Source organism: Amblyomma maculatum, chromosome 5, assembly GCF_055883805.1.
Source record: "Amblyomma maculatum isolate TAMU_Amacu chromosome 5, ASM5588380v1, whole genome shotgun sequence".
NCBI lineage: Eukaryota > Metazoa > Arthropoda > Arachnida > Ixodida > Ixodidae > Amblyomma > Amblyomma maculatum.
In genome coordinates, this window is record NC_139348.1 from 43,337,997 (window position 1) to 43,357,439 (window position 19,443).

Below are 19,443 nucleotides of genomic sequence, written 5' to 3' on the forward strand. Positions count from 1 at the left end.
TTGATGTTCAGACGACTTCCTTGGGCCGTGCGACCGAGGTTGTTCACCACATCGACACCGACAGTCATGCCCCTTTTCGCCAGCGCCCTTACCGTGTTCCGCCTACGGAGGACCGTGTCATTGCTGAGCAGGTAGACGACATGCTACCAACTTGGTGTAATTCAGCCTTAATCTAGTACGTGGTCGTCTCCCGTGGTACTTGTGAAAAAAAGGATGGCTCCATAAGATTTTGCGATGACTACCGCCGTCGGAACAAAATTACACGTAAAGACGTATACCCACTACCCCTCACTGACGACGCCATCGATTGTTCAAAAGGAGCCGAGTTCATTTCGTCCCTGAACTTCCACTCTGGCTATTGGCAAGTCCCTATGTCTGAGTCTGACCGACCCAAGACAGCCTTTGTTACCCCTGATGGACTATATGAGTTCACTGTGATGCCGTTTGATCTTTGCAACGCTCCTGCTACGTTTGAGCGAATGATGGACTGTATGTTACGCGGCCTCAAGTGGAACATTTGTCTTTGTTATTTGGATGATATCGTCGTTTTCTCTCCCGATTTTTCGACGCACCTCGTGCGCTTGCACAAAATCCTGAGCTGTCTCACTGGCGCCGGTCTTCAATGTAACCTGAAGAAATGTCGTTTTGGCGCCCGCAAGCTGACAATCCTGGGTCATTTCGCGTCCAAATATGGCGTCCTGCCCGATCCGGGCAAACTACATGCGGTCACTGAATTCCCGAAACCGGCCTAGGCTCATATTTTCGCCATTTTTTCCGAAATTTCGCTACCATCATTGCACCGCTCACCAAATTACTGAATGGTCCCGCCGACTTATCTACCTAGACTCCAATCTGTGACGATGCTTTCACTGCGCTCCGACATCTACTCATTTCACCGCCCATTCTCCGCCATTACAACCAATCCGCTCGTACAGAGGTGCACTCTGACTTCAGCGGCATCGTTCTCGGTGCTGTCCTCGCACAACGCAAACCCGGCTTTTCCGAATATGTGGTTGCTTACGCTAGTCGAGCGCTAACGAAAGCTGAATCTAACTACACCGTCACGGAAAAGGAGTGTATTGCAATCGTGTGGGCCTTACCAAAGTTTCGCCCCTACCTTACAGGCCGCCGCTTCAACGTTATCCCCGAGCACCATGTCCTCTGCTGGTTGACTTCAATAAAAGACCCTTCTGGACACCTCGGCCGCTGGGCTCTTCGCCTTCAAGACTTTGCGAAGTCTTGAAGGCGAAGGGCGCTTCGCGTCTTCAAGACTTTGACTTTGACGTGATATATCGATCGGGATGCGAACACTCCGATGCTGACGCCTTGTCGCGCTCGCCACTGCCTTCTCCTGCACGCTTGGACTCGATATCCGAACCCTCCGTTGGAGCCCTCACTTCCGACGACCTTCCTCTTGAACAACGCCAGGATTGCTGGATATCTTCGCGCCTAGACGTCCTCACCGCGTTCTCAACGTCTTCATTCCCCCGAGCCCTTCGTCGCCAAGCTCCCCATTTTATGATCTGGGGTGGTCTGCTGCATCGGAAAAGCATATCGCCCGGATGGTCGCGAATGGCTCTTGGTCTTTCCTTGCCATCTTCGCACAGAAATGTGCGCCTATCACCATGCCGATCTGCAAAGCGCACATGCTGGCTTGTTGAAAACATACGATCGTCTCCGCCAGCGGTACTACTGACGGGGGATGTACAACTTTGTCCGCCACTATATTCGCTCCTGTATTGCTTGTCAGCAGCGGAAGTGGTCTCCGCACCCCTCCGCCGGCCCATTACAGCCATTGCCTTGTCCAGTGCGATCCTTTGATCATCGACCTTTGTGGCCTCCTTCCATCTTCGACATCAGGCAACTCCTGGATAATAGTCGCCGTGGATCCCCTCACTCGCTACGAGGAGACTGCAGCCCTGCCTACCTCTAGTGCTCGTAACATCGCCTCCTTTATCCTGCGCCGCTTCGTTTTACGTTTTGGGGCTCCTCGTGAAATTCTCAGTGACCGCGGCAGCGTATTCCTATCACAAGTGGTTCACGAGCTGTAGGAAGCTTGCAAAATAATACATCGAGCCACCACAGGTTACCATCCTCAAACCAACGGCCTCACAGAAAGGTTAAACCGAACTCTTGGTGACATACTCACCATGTAAGTTTCTTCTGACGCGTCTAATTGGGATGAGGTGCGTCCGTACGTCACCTATGCCTATAACACAGCGTCTCAGGCAACGACTGGATTTTCCCCATTCTTTCTCCTATATGGTCTTGAGCCTTCCTGTCTACTGGACACTATACTTCCTTACCACCCCGACAATTCATAGTGCACTTCTCTTTCTGCTGTTGCCCGTAATGTTGAGCAGTGCCGTCAGCTGGCTCGCTCATTCATTTCGGACATTCAAAATCTTCGTCGACATTAGAGCGATCACGGCAAACCTGCTTCTGACTTTCCTACCAACACCCTCATTTGGCTCTGTATTCCGACTGATTCCAAATTCTCTGCAAAGTATATTTGCCCTTATCGTGTATAAGAGCACACATCCTCAGTTAACTACGTTGTGGAGCCGGCAACGCCTTCTTCGGACCTATGTCGCCGCGGACGAGAAGTTGTGCACGTCAGTCGACTTAAACCATACAACGATCTCCTAGTCGTCCCCTCGCCTTAAGTCGCCAGGATGGCTCCCTCTTTCCGCCGGGGCAATTGTAAGGAAGAAGATAATTCAGCGCCCACGCAAATGACGATGAACACTTCTGGGTTCCGGGCCGAACAGCTGGCGCGCGCACTGGAGCCTCGGATTGTCTTGTTCCGACGAGATTGTGCTTCACTCTACGATCGTCGTGTGTCACCTGTCGCCGTCTGCAGTGCTCCGAGTAACCCCCAATAAACCCCTCTTCAGCCCGCACAACCTCCGACGCCGCGGCCTATCAGAAAAGCTAATTTGCCGCTACTTCGGACCATATAAAATCTTGCGGCGATTCAGCAACGTCAACTACGAGGTCTCCCGGATGGACCAGAGCACAGAGGCTGCCGGCTGCATCGTTCAGAGGCAGTTCTTGTCTTGCGAATGAAGCCGTATTTCGCGCGGTAACTGAAAAACGGCATCTGCACACTTTTTTTTTTGGCTTTCCTTTGTCCGATTGTGTCCACGTGTGCCTGCCTGCGTCAAGCTTTTGGAGGCAGGAATGCAAGGGGGTGCTCGGAGCGAAAGACGTTGAAGTGAATCGGCTCCGCACTCGAAGACGTACCTGGAACTCGGATCGTGGAAGTTCACCTGTACCGGCTCTGTTAAGCTAGCCCCAGTCACCAACATCGTGACAATATTAAAACAGTGCTAGAAAGAGAGACAGATAGAAATACAAACACACATTGCAGTCAGCGCAATGTGTGTTCATATATCTTTTTTTATTATGCTGAATGTAAACGGTGTAGTTATTGGTACGAAAAAATAATCTATACACCCGCTCTCAACATAGGGCGGTCGAAACTGCCTGCCGGTGTAAATGGCTCCACATCTGCCACTCAAACTGACTGATTTTGAGGTTAATATATGATTGCTACGTGCGCGACGGCTTTTTGTGTTACCAGCGGCCACAATCAGAAGAGCGTTTCAAGGCGAATCCAAAATCGTGCGTTCGAGACATTTCCTTGCTAGAAATATTGCGTGAGTATTTACTACCCAGGCAACTACGCGCAACTTTATCAGCCACGGCGGAACATGTGTCGAGAATCACAGTAGTGATGTTTACAATGCTGCCGCTTTTCTTCGAAGCGTTGCAAGAAACGAAAACTACTACCAAACACAAAAATCTCCGTATCTCGCCGAGGAGTGCTACTCTCAAGCCAAATCTCTAGCAGGTTAGCGTGACACGTCTAAACAGCTTTACTATAAAAACCCGACGCCTGGGTAGCTCATGCAGGAGAATGCCACTGGCGACCGCCATATTCTTCGCTGGACTGCTTTGTGCTCTAGCGGGGTACGCGGCGCAATTGGCAAGGCAAAATTGGCAACAATTCAGCGACTCCCTCAACGGAACTTTGTGTACAGCGAGGACGTGGCATATTCTCAAGTCTCTCATAGATCCAACCAAGACCAAGGCAGAAAACAACAAGTCCATCTACCGGTTAATCCACCAGTTCGAGGGACCAGAATTAGAACTCCTGGAGAAAGTACGCGTTAAGTGCTTCGGGGCACAAACCCAGCGGCCTACGCAGAGCACTACCGGGGAAGAGAAAACGATACTTTGGACAGGCCCATCACGGGAGAAGAGGTCTACGCAGCGATTCGAAACATAACCAGAAACACGGCCGCGGGTGCGGACAAGATCAATAACGCACTCATCCGCAACCTCAGTGACGACCTAGTTGCTGAATTAACCGACTTTCTCAACAAACACTGGGAAACGGAGACCGTCCCCGAGGAGTGGAAGCATGCGGAAGTAGTCTTGATTCCTAAACCGTGAAAGAAACTAGAAACTGAGAACCTGAGACCGATCTCGCTCACACCGTGCATTGGGAAACTGTACGAACCAGTAATGACGCTGAGACCACAACAGTACATGGAGGACAGCGAACTGTATCCCCACAGCATGTTCGGTTACGGAGCAAAACTATCGACACAGAATGTACTACTTCAAATCAAAGACGAAGTACTCGGGAACGTCCTCAAGAGCGGAGAGAACATAATAATGGCATTGGACATCAAGGGGGCTTTTGACAATGTTAGTCATGAGGCTATCCTTACGGACATGAACGACCTGAACTTCGGGAGGAGAGTCTACGGCTACGTCAAAGCCTTCCTGTCAAACAGAACGGCAACAATTGGCTTGGGGACCTCAGATCCAAACAGATTCCTTACGCCAAACAAAGGAACACCTCAAGGATTGGTCATCTCTCCTACGCTCTTCAACATAGCCATGATTGGCGGGGCAAAACAGTTGAAAGAAATCGACGGCATACACCATGCCATGTATGCAGACGACATCACCATCTGGGTCAGCACCGGCTCGCTTGGAGCGAAAGAAGAGAAATTACAAAAGGCAGCCACCTGGTAAAACACTACGTCAGAGCAAGAGGGCTAGCATGCTCCACCGAGAAATCCGAGCTCATAAGAGTTTGGAGAGGAAGACACAACCGCACAGTCCTCACTAGCGACGACCTAAAGCTAAACGTCTACCTCGAGGGGAACTCGATACCAGAAAAAACAGTCATCAGAATTTTGGGGATGTGGATACAGTCAAACCAACGCTGTACCCACACCCTCGCCCTACTCAAGGCATCCACTCTATAAGTGACCCCCATGATCACGCGCAGCTCACGCAGACGTCATGGCACGCGAGAGGAGGACACACTAAAGCTGGTTAGAAGCCTGGTAGTCAGTCGAGTGACATACAGCCTCCACTACTATAACCCCATCAAGAGTGAGGTACAACAGGCGGACGTGATTCCGCAAAGCCTACAAAACCGCACTCCACCTTCCTCACAGCACTTCGTCCGAAAAGCATCTAGCCCTAGGACTACACAACACTTTCGATGAATTAAGAGGCACAACTAGTCTCCAAAGTGCGCAGACTACAGCAGACCCCACCTGGGAGGAAGCTGCTTAGGAAACTGGGCCGCGCCGATCAAATTCAAGAGATACATAGGACACAAACAATCCCGGACGAATATCGCCACACACTAAAAGTAACTCCCATACCCAGGAACATGGTTCCCAACCTACACAAAGCACGCAGAGCGGCAAGGGCTGAATACCTACAAAAGACATTAGCACTCAGAGAAATGACGGTATACGCGGACGCAGCCACATACACCAGAACAGCGGGGCAGCACAACAGCAATGTGGTAACAACGGTGATTGACTCGACGCTACGTGAGATCACCAGCGCATCAGTACAAGATTGTACGATAGTCGAGGCTGAGGAAGCGGCCGTCGCTCTAGCGGCAGCGAAGGACTATCGATCTAAACGGCCTCTAACAATCCTTACAGACTCACAAACAGCATGCCGCAAATATCTTCGCGGCAGAATCGGGCACAGAGCGCTCCGCATACTTCGCTCTGGGGCCACATAACACAACGACAACCAAACGAAGAACCAATCAAGCATACGATAGTATGGACGCCGGCACACGCGGGTGTAACAGGGAATCAAGAGGCGGACAGGATAGCTCGAGGATACACTTATTACCGAGCATCCAACGTAGGCGACCTCGAGGGGAACGAACCTGTACCCCAAGATTATTCGGTGATACTAAACCATTACAAGGGCTGCAGAAAGCGGTACCCACCACCACACAACTCCCTTAGCAGAGAGGACTCAGTCGCTTGGAGGCAGATATAAACGGGCTCGTAACAGAACCTACACGTACTCAACAAAATGTATCCCCACACAGTACACTGACAAATGCCCTTGGTGCCAAGAACCACCCACGCTGTACCACATAATGTGGGCATGCCAGAGGATAAGCGTGGTACCCGTTATAACAAACCCGAGTGCGGAGCAATGGCAGGGAGTGCTCTCCAGCGATCGCCGAGTCGACCAAGAAGGTCTGATTCGGCGAGCACAACTGGCAGCAGCATCCAGCGGAGCTCTGGACTAAGGGCAACCGACCTTTGTCTTAGAAGATGGACGAAGCCATCTGAAAACCGCAGAAGACAAGCCAATCTAGAGCTAAATAAAGTTTTTCACTCACTCACACACTCTAGCGGAGTGAACCTCCATAGAGAAGGCGTTTCGACATCTTCCTCGCCCGGTGGAAGGAAAAAAATATTTAAACGGTCCCTCGTACGAAATCGATGTGGTATGAACGGGGAAACAAATTACTCCGCTCTCCTCCTCGCTGTCAGCCATGCGCTGTGCGAAGGATGGTGAGAGGTTCCCTGAGTGCGTTGAGTATCGGCCCGAGTGAGAGACCAAGTTCGAGGGTAGCAACCGGGCTCTAAACCAGTGTTCTTCCGACACCATATTCATATTAGTAACATCATTAAAAAAGCAAATCAAACACTTAATTTCCTTAAGTATCATCTTCGTCTTGCCCCACCTCAGGTAAAGCTGCTCGCATGGAAATCACTGGTAAGACCGAAATTAGAATATGCATCTGCCATCTGGAACCCACATAGAGCATATCTAATCACTGCATTGGAATCTGTTCAAAATCGTGCCGTCCGGTCCATTCATTCCTCATACTCGTACGACACCAGTGTTTCAACTTTGAATGTGAAATCCGGATTGCCACTCCTCTCAATACGTCGTCGCATCGCTAGCTTCGCTCTTTTTCAGACGTTTTTTCATTATTCTCTGATTCAGCACCGAACATCACGGCCGCAGCACGCATATCTCACCGCACCAGTCACCCACTGCAAGTAGCTCGCCAACAATCTCACACTACTACTTTTTCTACTTCGCTCTTTTCTCGAACCGCTTCAGACTGGAACGGCCTTCCCTATGACATCGTCGTTATCACTTCGCCATCTGTTTTTCAAGCGCGTGTAACAGATCATCTTCAATGTTAATCAACCATTACTGTTTTTTCACATTATTAAGTGTATGCCATCGTCATCATCGCTTCGCCGTTTTTCAAGCGCGTGTAACAGATCATCTGCAATGTTAAATAACCATTGCTGTTTTTTCACATTATCGAATGTATGCCATCGTCAACATCGCTTCGCCATCTGTTTTTCAAGCGCGTGTAGCAGATCATATTCAATGTTAAATAACCATTGCTGTTTGTTTGCAATTTCAGGTGTATGCCCATCCCTTATGCAACACCCCTGAAAAGAGGGCTTTAAGGAACAGAACTGAACTGAAACTGAACTGAACCTGGAAAAACAGTGTGCTGCCACGTGCTGGACATCGTCCTCTTCCACGGGATTTTCGGCACGTGAAATCCTTATTTTCTACTTGTTTGTTCCTAACAAAATATTTTCTAAAACCATTACCTACTAACCTTGATTCCTAGATATTGAATTTCGTACGATGCGATCCACGCAAGGGCGAATTATTCATCATCTTGCCGAGTGAACCAAATTACCTTGTCCAATACCTCAGGTTGTAGCAGTAGTATCTAGCATAAAATGTTTGTTGATAACAAGGGATGAATCTTGGAGACCATGGGTGGCTACTCTAATCCAGAACTATTGTTGAGGGTCACTTCCTCTGCTCTTTCAACGGGCGCCTGTTGGCCTTGTTGGTCCTGTTGACCCTCGAGGCCCAAGATAGACCGGCCGGCTTCCTATTACTCATTTTTAGTTGCATACGTACACTGTGGGTGTGAATTTCCTGCCTTGCCCATGCCATCTCCCTCCTTCCGAGAATTTTCATTGCGCCGAAAACAAGCCCAGGGACATACGTTGAGTTTCCGTATGCTGCTGGTAGATTGCGCTTCTATGTTTCTGAATTGTACATGTTCTATAGTGAGACTTTTCGTGGGAGTGGGTATTTTCCCCGACAAAGATTGTATAGTTGAAATAGTTCGGCGTAAGCTGGGAGCGGGTTGCCTAGTTCTGTACTACCTCTAACGGAATGACACATACCCATTATGAATAAAGCATTGCTCAGTTTTTTTATCTTTTTTTATTTGATGCATTCTTTCAGACACAGTTGGTCTTGGATGACAGGGAGAAAGTCAGATACTCTCTGCATGACGAGGGCCCTGTCACACATACACAGTTCGGCAATCACAATGATGTATTAAATTGTTATGCAAGTGCTAATGAAAACATACATCACAATTACACAGTTTTTCTCAGATGTATCATTTGTGGCATGTAACACGACGAAAAATACTGATGGAATTGAAAGCGCGAGCATGTAGGCTTTGAAGGCTATTTTAAAGCTCCCAGATAATCCAAATTTCTGCATGATATCTAGGAAAAATGGTTAGATGTTCAGAAAGTTAAGGATTAAGTACATCAGTGTTTGAGTGCCATAAATCGTTCTTATAGATGATTACGTGCCATTCCTTCAGAGGCAGTGGCGATAAGAATACGAGTGTATAGCCCTCTGATTGATGTTGATTATAGCGACAGTGCTGTGAGCAGAGTGACATCCGAACGTTTTGTTATTGTTTGGTTCCTTTTCGGTGCGCACCTTTTCCTGGCTTTTGGAGCGTGAACTTTACAATACACCCTGTCGTTTTTTTTTAATTTTTTTTTGTGTTGTTAGCGTTAGCTGATAGCGTTCTTCAATGAAACAGAAAGTGTACGCGTTCTTAGGCTGACAAGAATAAAAAGATTTGAAGCGCCCGTAAATTTCGCCTTAAGAGTAGAGATAGCGCCTGTAATACAAGCTTTTTATTTCGCGAATGCATAACCACTTGCGTACACCTATGGCAGTGAGAGCGGCCTGCTTCGAGTTGTGTGAGAGAGGTCGACCTACAGCGCGCAGATTGGCAGCATATTGCAAGCAACAAGAAACAGCATGAAGAATCGTGAAGACGAAGCTACACTAGCATCCTTGCTAACTCCCTAATTATACAAACAGTGGTCGAGAGCCCTCCCTTCATTAAGATAAAGAAATAAATAATGATTTAAATATTATATATTATTTTATTTAAAAATTAAATTATATTTATTTATTTCATTTTTTCGCCAATTTCGGACATTTAAATTGACGCAGAGTTTGGTAAAGAATTAAATATCTTTAGTTGGTTTGGGTGTTGGAAAAATGAAGGCGTTGTATCTGTTTCAATTCTCAGCGGACACCTACATTTACATCTAACGGCGTACAATTGAAGCTACTGCGTGAAATATATTTAAGCCAAAGGACTTTCATCTCAGCCGCAAAATGGAGTCGTCAAGGCGCCATTAAAGAATAAATGATGGTGAAATGCTACGAGATAGTTATTTCCCGTGATAAAAAAAATACTTTCCTAGCATTATACATGCTATTTAGCTTTTAATCATGAAGTGGAGGCTCCGTTTTGCGGTTGAGGCGAGAATCCGATGGCTTCAGGAATTTCGATCTAGACTGCGCATAACTCCCCTCATCGGCTAGAATCTAATCGCGCAGCAGCTTTCAACTTGACTAAGAGGTAGGTTCTAAATGAGAAGAGCAATGATGTGATATCACCCTGAATGCCCAACGTTCATAACGAACGGTTGCCATAAAACTTCGATCCGATATCATTCACGCATTGTTTTGCGCACGATGTCACGATTTCACGGGTTACTGGGAGGGTAACGGCAAAGCCATTTCAATCGAGGATATTTATACTCGGGGCATAAACTTTTCGTACGGGCAATTCAGACGTTTAACGTGCATGATTGCGAACGCTTTATAGTCGAATAGATGAAGTGATTTTGTTTGAGTTCTTGGCGTGTATTTGAGTTCTTTCTGCTGATATTGTATCGGTATGTGTATAGACGAGGGTTTATGGTTTGGTGTGTATGTTTTGTGTCTTCGAGCTATTCACCACCGCATTCACAAGCACGACGTCACTCGAACTTCTTCTCCAAGTGGCCCTCGAGGCCGATTTTTCATGCCAGAAGCCATCCTCCATTCGAATCGCTCTTAGACTGAAGGGAAAACAAACTAGAGCTTTGTCGGTAATCTCGATTTGACATCGGGGCTATCTTAAGCGCTCCTCGAACATTACTGAACTAGAAAACACGGTGGAAAACGCATCGTTCGCTCGCTGCAGGGACTTGGTTCTACCAGTATAAAAATTTTCTCTCAAAAGGGGATACAATGCAGATACACGAAACCGTTCTCTAGCGTCGGCTGAGTGATAGCGACAGAGAACTTACGACACGTTTCGGGTGTGGCCGTGGTTATACAGCCACATGACGTACCTACCGCTGACGCCGAGCATCGATGACCATAAACAATGACCGAAACCACTGCTGTAGTCTATCACCGCATTACGCTTCTGTGGTGCGTGCACATTTCTAGTCAACAAATATCTGAACAACGTTTCATTGATTACGAACGGACGATTTGCGAGACATTCGGCTGCTAATGGCGATGTTACTCCCCATGGTGGCTTCCGTCGACGGTGGCGAATTTGTGGGGAACGGCCTGTTGCGCAGGAAGCCGGGGGCAATACCGGTGGGATTGAGCTGTGGAGACTTGTGTGCTGCATGTTACGCATCAATGTCTTGCCCGTGGCCTTACGATGCTTCATGCGTCTTCGGACGTGTCGCTGCTGGTGATGAAACGCGTTGGTGCACTCGTTCTACGCAGGGATGGTCGTTATCAGTGAAAGGCATGGCTTTGCAAGCATGTTTGCAATTACGGCTTCTAGAGAACTTAGAAATCACAAATGGGATTGGATTTTACAGGGTGGAATTTATTAACGTACTGTGCGGCAGCACGCACGTTTTTGTCGCTCGCCTCCGGGCCCTTCAAGGACAGAGGATGAGCTTAACCAAGAAGTCACACCAAATCTGAATAGACGCCAATTTCACTGAATTTCTAGAAGCTGACGCTAAGCGTTAAGTGAAAAGTAAGTCAACAGCAGTGACCGCTGCTTTATAACACGTTAAAGATCCCCAGGTGGTCAAAATTACTCCATAGCCCTCCAATACGGCATTACCTTCTCTCCGCTTTAAATTCCACCTTCCTTCCTTCCTTCCTTCCTTCCTTCCTTCCTTCCTTCCTTCCTTCCTTCCTTCCTTCCTTCCTTCCTTCCTTCCTTCCTTCCTTCCTTCCTTCCTTCCTTCCTTCCTTCCTTCCTTCCTTCCTTCCTTCCTTCCTTCCTTCCTTCCTTCCTTCCTTCCTTCCTTCCTTCCTTCCTTCCTTCCTTCCTTCCTTCCTTCCTTCCTTCCTTCCTTCCTTCCTTCCTTCCTTCCTTCCTTCCTTCCTTCCTTCCTTCCTTCCTTCCTTCCTTCCTTCCTTCCTTCCTTCCTTCCTTCCTTCCTTCCTTCCTTCCTTCCTTCCTTCCTTCCTTCCTTCCTTCCTTCCTTCCTTCCTTCCTTCCTTCCTTCCTTCCTTCCTTCCTTCCTTCCTTCCTTCCTTCCTTTCCTTCCTTCACAGCTCGGTTCAATTGTTCACAGTACAAGTGTGAGAGATACTGCGCCTTTCCTTCCTTGTGAACCAAATATTATGATTATCCCGGTGAGAAATATCTGCCATTACTTCCGATTGGGAGCTGACGAGAAATTGGAAATATTTCGTTGAAGCGGCGCTGGTTGAAGTGGTGTTTCGACTGGAATACATCTTTCAACTAGTCTTAAATTGCAACTAGAGCTTGTTAATTATTACCAACGCAATCCTACTCAGTGTCAAAAAGGTTCGTATCGACAGCTTGACTCGTGAAGGATAGCCGTGTCGTCTGCAAAACGCAAAGCCCGGCATCTTAAGTTTTTCCTTCTTTTTTGTTATTGAAATGACAAGCTTAATATAATGCTAAAACAAAAAACTATCGGAGATCTTTGGCAGCAGTTCCACAATGTTCGACTGGGACGCGTTACGTGCCCTGAAAATTATCAGTGCAGGCACTGAGCTGCGGTTTCCTTGTAATTTTGGCACACGAGAACTATATTCTTGAGGCCGCGAGAAAAACTTTAAAATCGTTGATTGTCAGACGTTCTTTATAATCTCGTGCCCCAGCGATCATTTCCACCTATTTTCTATTAGAATCAGTGAAATCGCGTGCCATAATGTTATTTGTTTTTTTGCGAGGAAGTCATGAAAAAACGTCGCTTAACTATATCATCAATATTGCCTTCTTTCCAAAACGATGCACTTCCCGTAAAACTGATTATTGCACTGAACCCCCCCCCCCCTCCCCTGCATGCAGTTTCCCAAATGCCTCTGAAATTTTTCAATACTTCATGCTAATATCTAGGCAATAATTACGCTTAATTAACAAGTTCCATTCGGACAGTTGCGGCACTCTGTACTTGGGCCTTGTGCAAAGTTTTAAATTCCTAGGTCAGGACTCTGAAATGCGGATTCTGCTCAGCAATAAAAAGTTTTCACTCACGGCCAACAGCGTTCACATCCGTGTTTTCTGCGATATGGGCGCCTTAACGATGTCGCGGTCCCTGAAGGGACACTGCAGCACGTTTTGCCAAAATCGGGCTTTCAGTTTTTATACTGCGAACTCAAACATCAGATTGAAATCAGGCAGCAAAAAGTAGAAATAGCCTTTTTTCAGCAGAAATACGCAGCCCGCGAGATGGGGCTCACCGCGGGTCGCGCCGCCGCCTGTGATTGGCCATGAGGTCGCGTGACGACATTTTGAAGACAAGGGGAAGCTGCCGATGCGGCTCCGTCTTTGAATTTTTTAAAGATCGCAGCGCTGTGCGGCTTTGTGAAAGCCATTACTGCACGCCATTTTCACTCACATGACCATCGGGTGTTACACCGCATATATCAGTGCCAGATGCGCCCATAAACGATAACCAATTCTGTTGTTGGGAGTGTAGGTTTCACATGAAAACTTGCTGTGATATAGTGTAGCAGAATATTAATAGCAGAATGTACAGTACTCACGGATTGAAATAGGACACTCGGAGCGCATGGCCGTCGCTGCATTCAAGGCAGTGGGGTAAACAACAGGCCGGCTTATTGGCGACCGGAAATAGCAGTTCTGCTTTTTAGATGTTCTCCCCCTCGCGCTATACCACAATTCACCACATTGTTTCCATGAGCATCCACGGACGGCGCTGCATGCAGCGACGGCCACGCGCTCCAAGTGTCCTATTTCAATCCGTGAGTACTGTACATGGCCCTAAGCGAAACCTCGCCGCACATATACCTGGGAAGGAAGAGCAGCGAACAATGCACTCGCCGACTGCTTCCATCTAAGGCCTCCCGCCCCGCCAGAAAAGTCATTGTTGTAAAAAAAGGGCCCAAGGCGTGGTGTACCAAATCCTGCTTTGAGTGCCTTGCTTCGTGCTTTGGGGAAACGAAGGATTTTATGGGAAGAGTGAATCAGTACGAAGAGTGAATCAGTACACAGCTGCTACTATAGAGAGAAAGAGAGAGAGAAGTACCTTTATTTGCCCCAGATGTCGTGAATTAGGGCAGGTGGGTTCTGTGTCCAGAAAAATGGACTTTGAGCGGAGTGCTGTTGCCGAGCTCTGTGATGCGCGCGAGGCATTGACGGATATACTGTGCTGGAGACTAAGTCAAACATGCGCAGAATGCTGCTTGATTCTTGGGACATTTAGCAGGCGTAGAGAACGTACACAGACGTAGTGAATTCACGGCTGATCTATGTGGGAAGCCAATCGGCAGGTGCACCGTAGCCATATACATTCACAAGGAAACTCCCGCCGGGGTGGCGCAGTGGTTACGGCGCTCGACTACTGTTCCCAAGGATGCGGGATCGCATCCCGGCCTCGACCGCAGCTTTTCAATGGAGGTGAAAAGCAAGGCGCCCATGTGCTGTGCGGTGTCAGTGCACGGTAAAGAACCACATGTGGTCGAAATTTCCGGAGTCCTCCACTACGGCGTCTCTCATAGCCTAATTGCATTGGGACGTTAAACCCCAGAAACCAAAACAAATCACAAGGAAACCATGCTCTGAAATGTTTTCTTACAGCAGCCTCGTCGGTTTCATTTCTAATTTCATTTGTAAACCCGAAAAAGACAACTATGTAAAATGACAAGGCAGCAACGGGTAGAAAATCACGAGGCCATATATGAAGAACTTCGATTATTGCTGGTTTGGACACACCAAAGGAAACTTCGCTCATTGCGCCCTATACCTGAATGCGCCCATGCTCAGCTGTGCGGTACGCGCCTCATCTTCAAATAGCACTCCAGTAGGTGTCCCACGAACATATCAGGCACGTGTAGTGCTGGAAAAGATCTCGTAAAGCCGTCCCAACCTAGCAGCGACAAAACTGTGGGTTTTCCTTAATCCTCTGCTCGTTCGCAGAGGATCATCAGCGCGTGCGGCTGCTGAGTTGTCTGATGTTTAGCAAAAAGCGCATGCAACTGACCAGCTGTCCGATGTTTAGCAAGGGAGCCGCTACGTAGTTGTTCGAAAAAAAAAAAATGAAAAAGAAACGTGACACGCCATTATAACCACATGCCGTAGCTATCTGCTCGTCTCACCGTGAGATTGCACTCCGTGAACAGATCTCAATCAACGCTAAACGCGATGGTTCACATACGAGTGAAAACTGAATATTAAGAAAATACAGTCAGAAAAACCTTACCTCTTTTTCTTTCTCGATAAAGGCGGTTCTGAGGAAATGGTGACTGGCACGGCACTATTGTGTGAGGAAATGAAAGGAATCGCGTCACGGTTCAGCCATGCCTTTTTGACAAAGCTCTATAGAATTCGCATTAGGAGCGAGCTGCAGTCAAGAAAACGCTTGTAGTAGAATGTTTTCTTTGGTAGGCTTGAATTTGTTGCTCTTCTCAGCAACGTTCAATTGTGCTGAGAGCATATGACATTGCAAGAAACGATAGAAGACGACCTCGACGCGGCTACAGCTTCTCGTGCATATATATACGAACACATGCTGATCAGTGTTGTATCGGGCATACAACATTAAGTGGGCATGTTTTGTATGTTCACAACGCACACAAGACGAGAAACAGCGCACGCGGAAAGCTCATTGGGTGACTCTGAATGCCTCCGGATCATCAAGTTGAAGTCTGAACAGACGGAGAAGCGACGTTTCTCTCCTTGTTTTCCTCCTTTGTAGCAGTCGCGAGGGGCGCGGGAGATGTGTATTCCGCGTTCGCAGTCGGCGATTTCGCAGGTGTGTTATGCATAATCGAAAAAATAATTTCACTGATATGATCAACAATCTACTTCAAAAATAGAGAGAACTATTAGAATATTTGAAAACCACTGCAGTGTCCCTTTAAGGGGTTTACCCTTAAGGATCACCGTATCGACCATGCAAACCGTTTCTTATCACAAAGTACCCGGGCAGGCATATTTAACACACAGATATGTCAGAATATTGCCATGGCTCCATAGCAATCGCTAATCTTGCAGAATGTAAATAAGGCGCGTTGACGCACTGACCAGGCTTGCATTAATTTCAAAAAAGAAAGCTTATCAGCGTAAGTTTTTATACTTGTGGTGCCTCTCTGATCACTCTCGCTCCCGTGTTTCATTAGAAAACAGAACAATTGTTCTTCACGTCACTTATTCCTACGTATCATTTAAAATTTTTATCTCCTCGAAGGTCTTGAGCGTATTCTGTCCAATCCTATTGTAGTCTGCGGCATATACAATGTTCGCGAATTTTATCGTACACTACAAACCATAACAAAACACACTTCTTTAAAGTCAGCAATACATAAAATCACAGGCCACCTCTTGCACTCCACTGTCATAGAATATCTGTGATTTTGCTCTGGGCTAGCACTGCATGAATCACTTTATTTATAAAGACGCCGCTGGTACATTTACCATTTCGTCTTTTCTGTCAGTTGGTGCGTATTTTATTTTCCCAATAAGGAGGTTATTTCGTCGGTGTCGTTATCGCAAGCCGGCCATTAAGACCGGTAAGTTTGCAATTGTCCACCAGAGATCTAGCGCTTTCTAGTCTTTGTCCAGCCTTTTCGCTAATTCGTTCAAAAAACATTGACTTCACTACAGGTTCGCTTGTTTCTTATGTAGTAACTTCAGCCATGTTCGGCTTCCGTTCGTTTCAGTTTTCTAGTATTATTTTAAGCAAGATATCTTTCTGTGGACAGTGATTGGCCCCTGTTTCACCTCAGCAGAGCAGGAGATTTCAAACGACATGCTAACACCGTATGGTGGTCATGAGAGGTTATGTGGGCTCTGCATTCAGCAGTAGTGGGCATATAACAATAGCAAACAATAACATGCTTCTTTGCTAACAGTAGTAGAAGTGTTTTTACTCCCCTTTACTGAGCATAAAAAGAGGAGTTCTCATAAGATTGTCGAGCACGATCCCCCCCAACCCCCGTCCCTAGGTATCAAATGGCGAATTCGAGTGGGAGAGCAGGCGCACTCGAGAGAACTTCGAAAGTGCTCTAAGACAAGCGGGTGCTTTTCATTGGAAGAGCAGGACTAGAATCACTGGCTTCCAATGATAGAGGAAGCGGGCTTTTCCTCCGCTGAAAGCATCCGTGTATATACTCTCGGCTGCTCCCTCGTCTAAACCCAGTGTAGAGGAAGTCACATGGCGACGCGGCTACACCAGCATGCGCAGCCCGCGGCGTCCACCGGTTAGCATCCCTCAGGGGCCAACATGGCAACGGCGTTCTCGCAATCGACCATCGGATGACGATAATTGTGACGGCCGCAGCCGAAATGCTTTCGATGCCGTCACACCGTGACGCTATACTGTGTATTTTTTTCAGCGGTATCTTTTTTCGACAGTTTCCACATTTCGTTACGTCGTTTCGAGCGTTTCGAGAGAGACAATGATCGGCGCGGCTCTGTCTCATAACACACTGGCGATTAACGTACAACTAAATCTGGAATTGAATAATGTGGTCTACATGCATAACAATCTACACAGCTGTTCTTGAGGTCACTCTAACACGATGATTACTGCCAAAATGTTCACTGCAGGCTCTATACAGGGCTGGCCCGCACCGTGGACCAGCATAAACAGCAGAAAAATAAAACGAGGAAGAGAGTAAGTTACCGAGCGATGGCCCCATGAAAGAAAAAAAAATGAACATAGAGTGCTTGTAATGCCCAATACTTTACATGTTTCGCAAGCTTTAGCGCTCCTTCTTGCACTGCATATAAACAAACCGATCCCTCGGTCATCGCAATGCTTCCTAAAATGTTTACATACAAATAAGATTTGGTTACCCGCAAACTAGTGCCCTCGCTGCTGCGCTTGCCGGTTTTGAAGCTTCGTCGCACTGTTGTTCTAGAATGTTTGTGCTACAGCTCCGTCTTCAGAGCATATTACGCCCACGGTAGCAGAGCATGATCAAAGAGCCGGCGCTCCTAAATTTGCCAGAGCTGTGAAACTCCTAATGTTAAAACGATTCCAGTGCACAATATAGGGAACATAGGTATCCAGAACATTATTTGCAAGTCCTGAGCGTAGGCAGCAAGCTCCAATGGTCAAGAAGTAATATTTAGAGCAGCAGCAATGGCTTGCACGTGAAGCTACATTATAAATGTGGCCTTGACACAAAGGTGCTTATATCTCGGCGTGTAAACCGCTCTTTATACTTTGGTCTCAAGCGTCATGGTGTCTTAAAGAGGGTGCGCAAAATGCAGATTTCGCCTTGCACGAAAACATTTTTCTTTAAATTACGCTTGTTAATACATGACTCCATAGGAAAATATTTTTGTATCTTCTGTAAACTGCCATCTGTGTGATGTGCCTAAAACAATTTAGCACTGTTTCATTAATTGCAACGACGCACTTGTTTTTTGGGATGTGCTGCAAAGAACTCAAAAGAAAGACTTTGTTCTAAATTCGTACAGTGTGCGGTATCTTGCTATTACACAATCTGATTACGAGCCATATGCCATGTTTTTTCTTATTAGACTTGATATCTTGTGGAAGACACGCATGTTCGATCGCAACACTGAACCTGTTGTTCCACCTAGACTCCATTTTAGCAGAATGATGCTGCAACTGAAGGACATTTATGTTGAAAATGACTTTCAATCTGATTAGTTCCCGCTGGTGACATGGTGCTTATCTTTTCCTGCCTTTTAGTTGTGTTTTCTGTTGTGCATCTCAGCAACGGCTGAGTGCATTGTAAATAATCTGCGTACATAACCCTTTATGTAGCGTGTTTGCCAAAAGTATCCAGGCTGCTTCGAAGGCTGGCGGAACAAGCGCGCGGCCGTGTGGCGGCGTTGCGCTCGCTGTGGCTTATCGGTGCTCGTCAGCTCCGAGGGTACAACAGCTGACATAACTTCACACCCTCACTCTCGCCCGTTGGATGATAAAAACTAGGCGCGTATGATGGGCGGGCTGCGATTTCACAGGTTTGAAGCCTAGTTGTGCCCAGCGAGGGCGCTCAGTATAGCGACGGGGCTATTAGCTCTTCTCGGCAACTGCCCTAAATCAGATATTATGTCGCGTTTCTCGCTATATAATTATACGTGCTTGTGTTCTGTAATCCGCTGCTGAAACGCACCAGCCGTATTGCGCTTTCCTGGGTGTTTGATGCGCGTGTCCACTAAAGAATAAATAACGCACCTCGAAATTTCAATATGCTTTCTCCAAGGTGGCTTGCGTAGTGCCACATTACAGGTCGTAACTCCGGTACAAAGATATGGGAAAGCTTGTGAACCCTTTAAATCCACCTTATATCTCTTTTATGCTTGCGAAATTGTGTTCACCCCTTAGGAGGCTGTTTAAAAATAAGTTCAATGATTGATTCTAACAAAGTTTTGCGTTTGCTTGTAGGTAAGTTTTGGTTTAAGTAAGGAACTAAAATGAAACCTTCCTCGCGCTTAGCCATTATATGCACATGATTCCTTTTTCGTTCCCGAAACACTTATTTCAGAAAGACACTGTCTGGCAAACCTAGCACATATTCATCCTAGAAACAACAAGAGCTAACCGTGTCTAC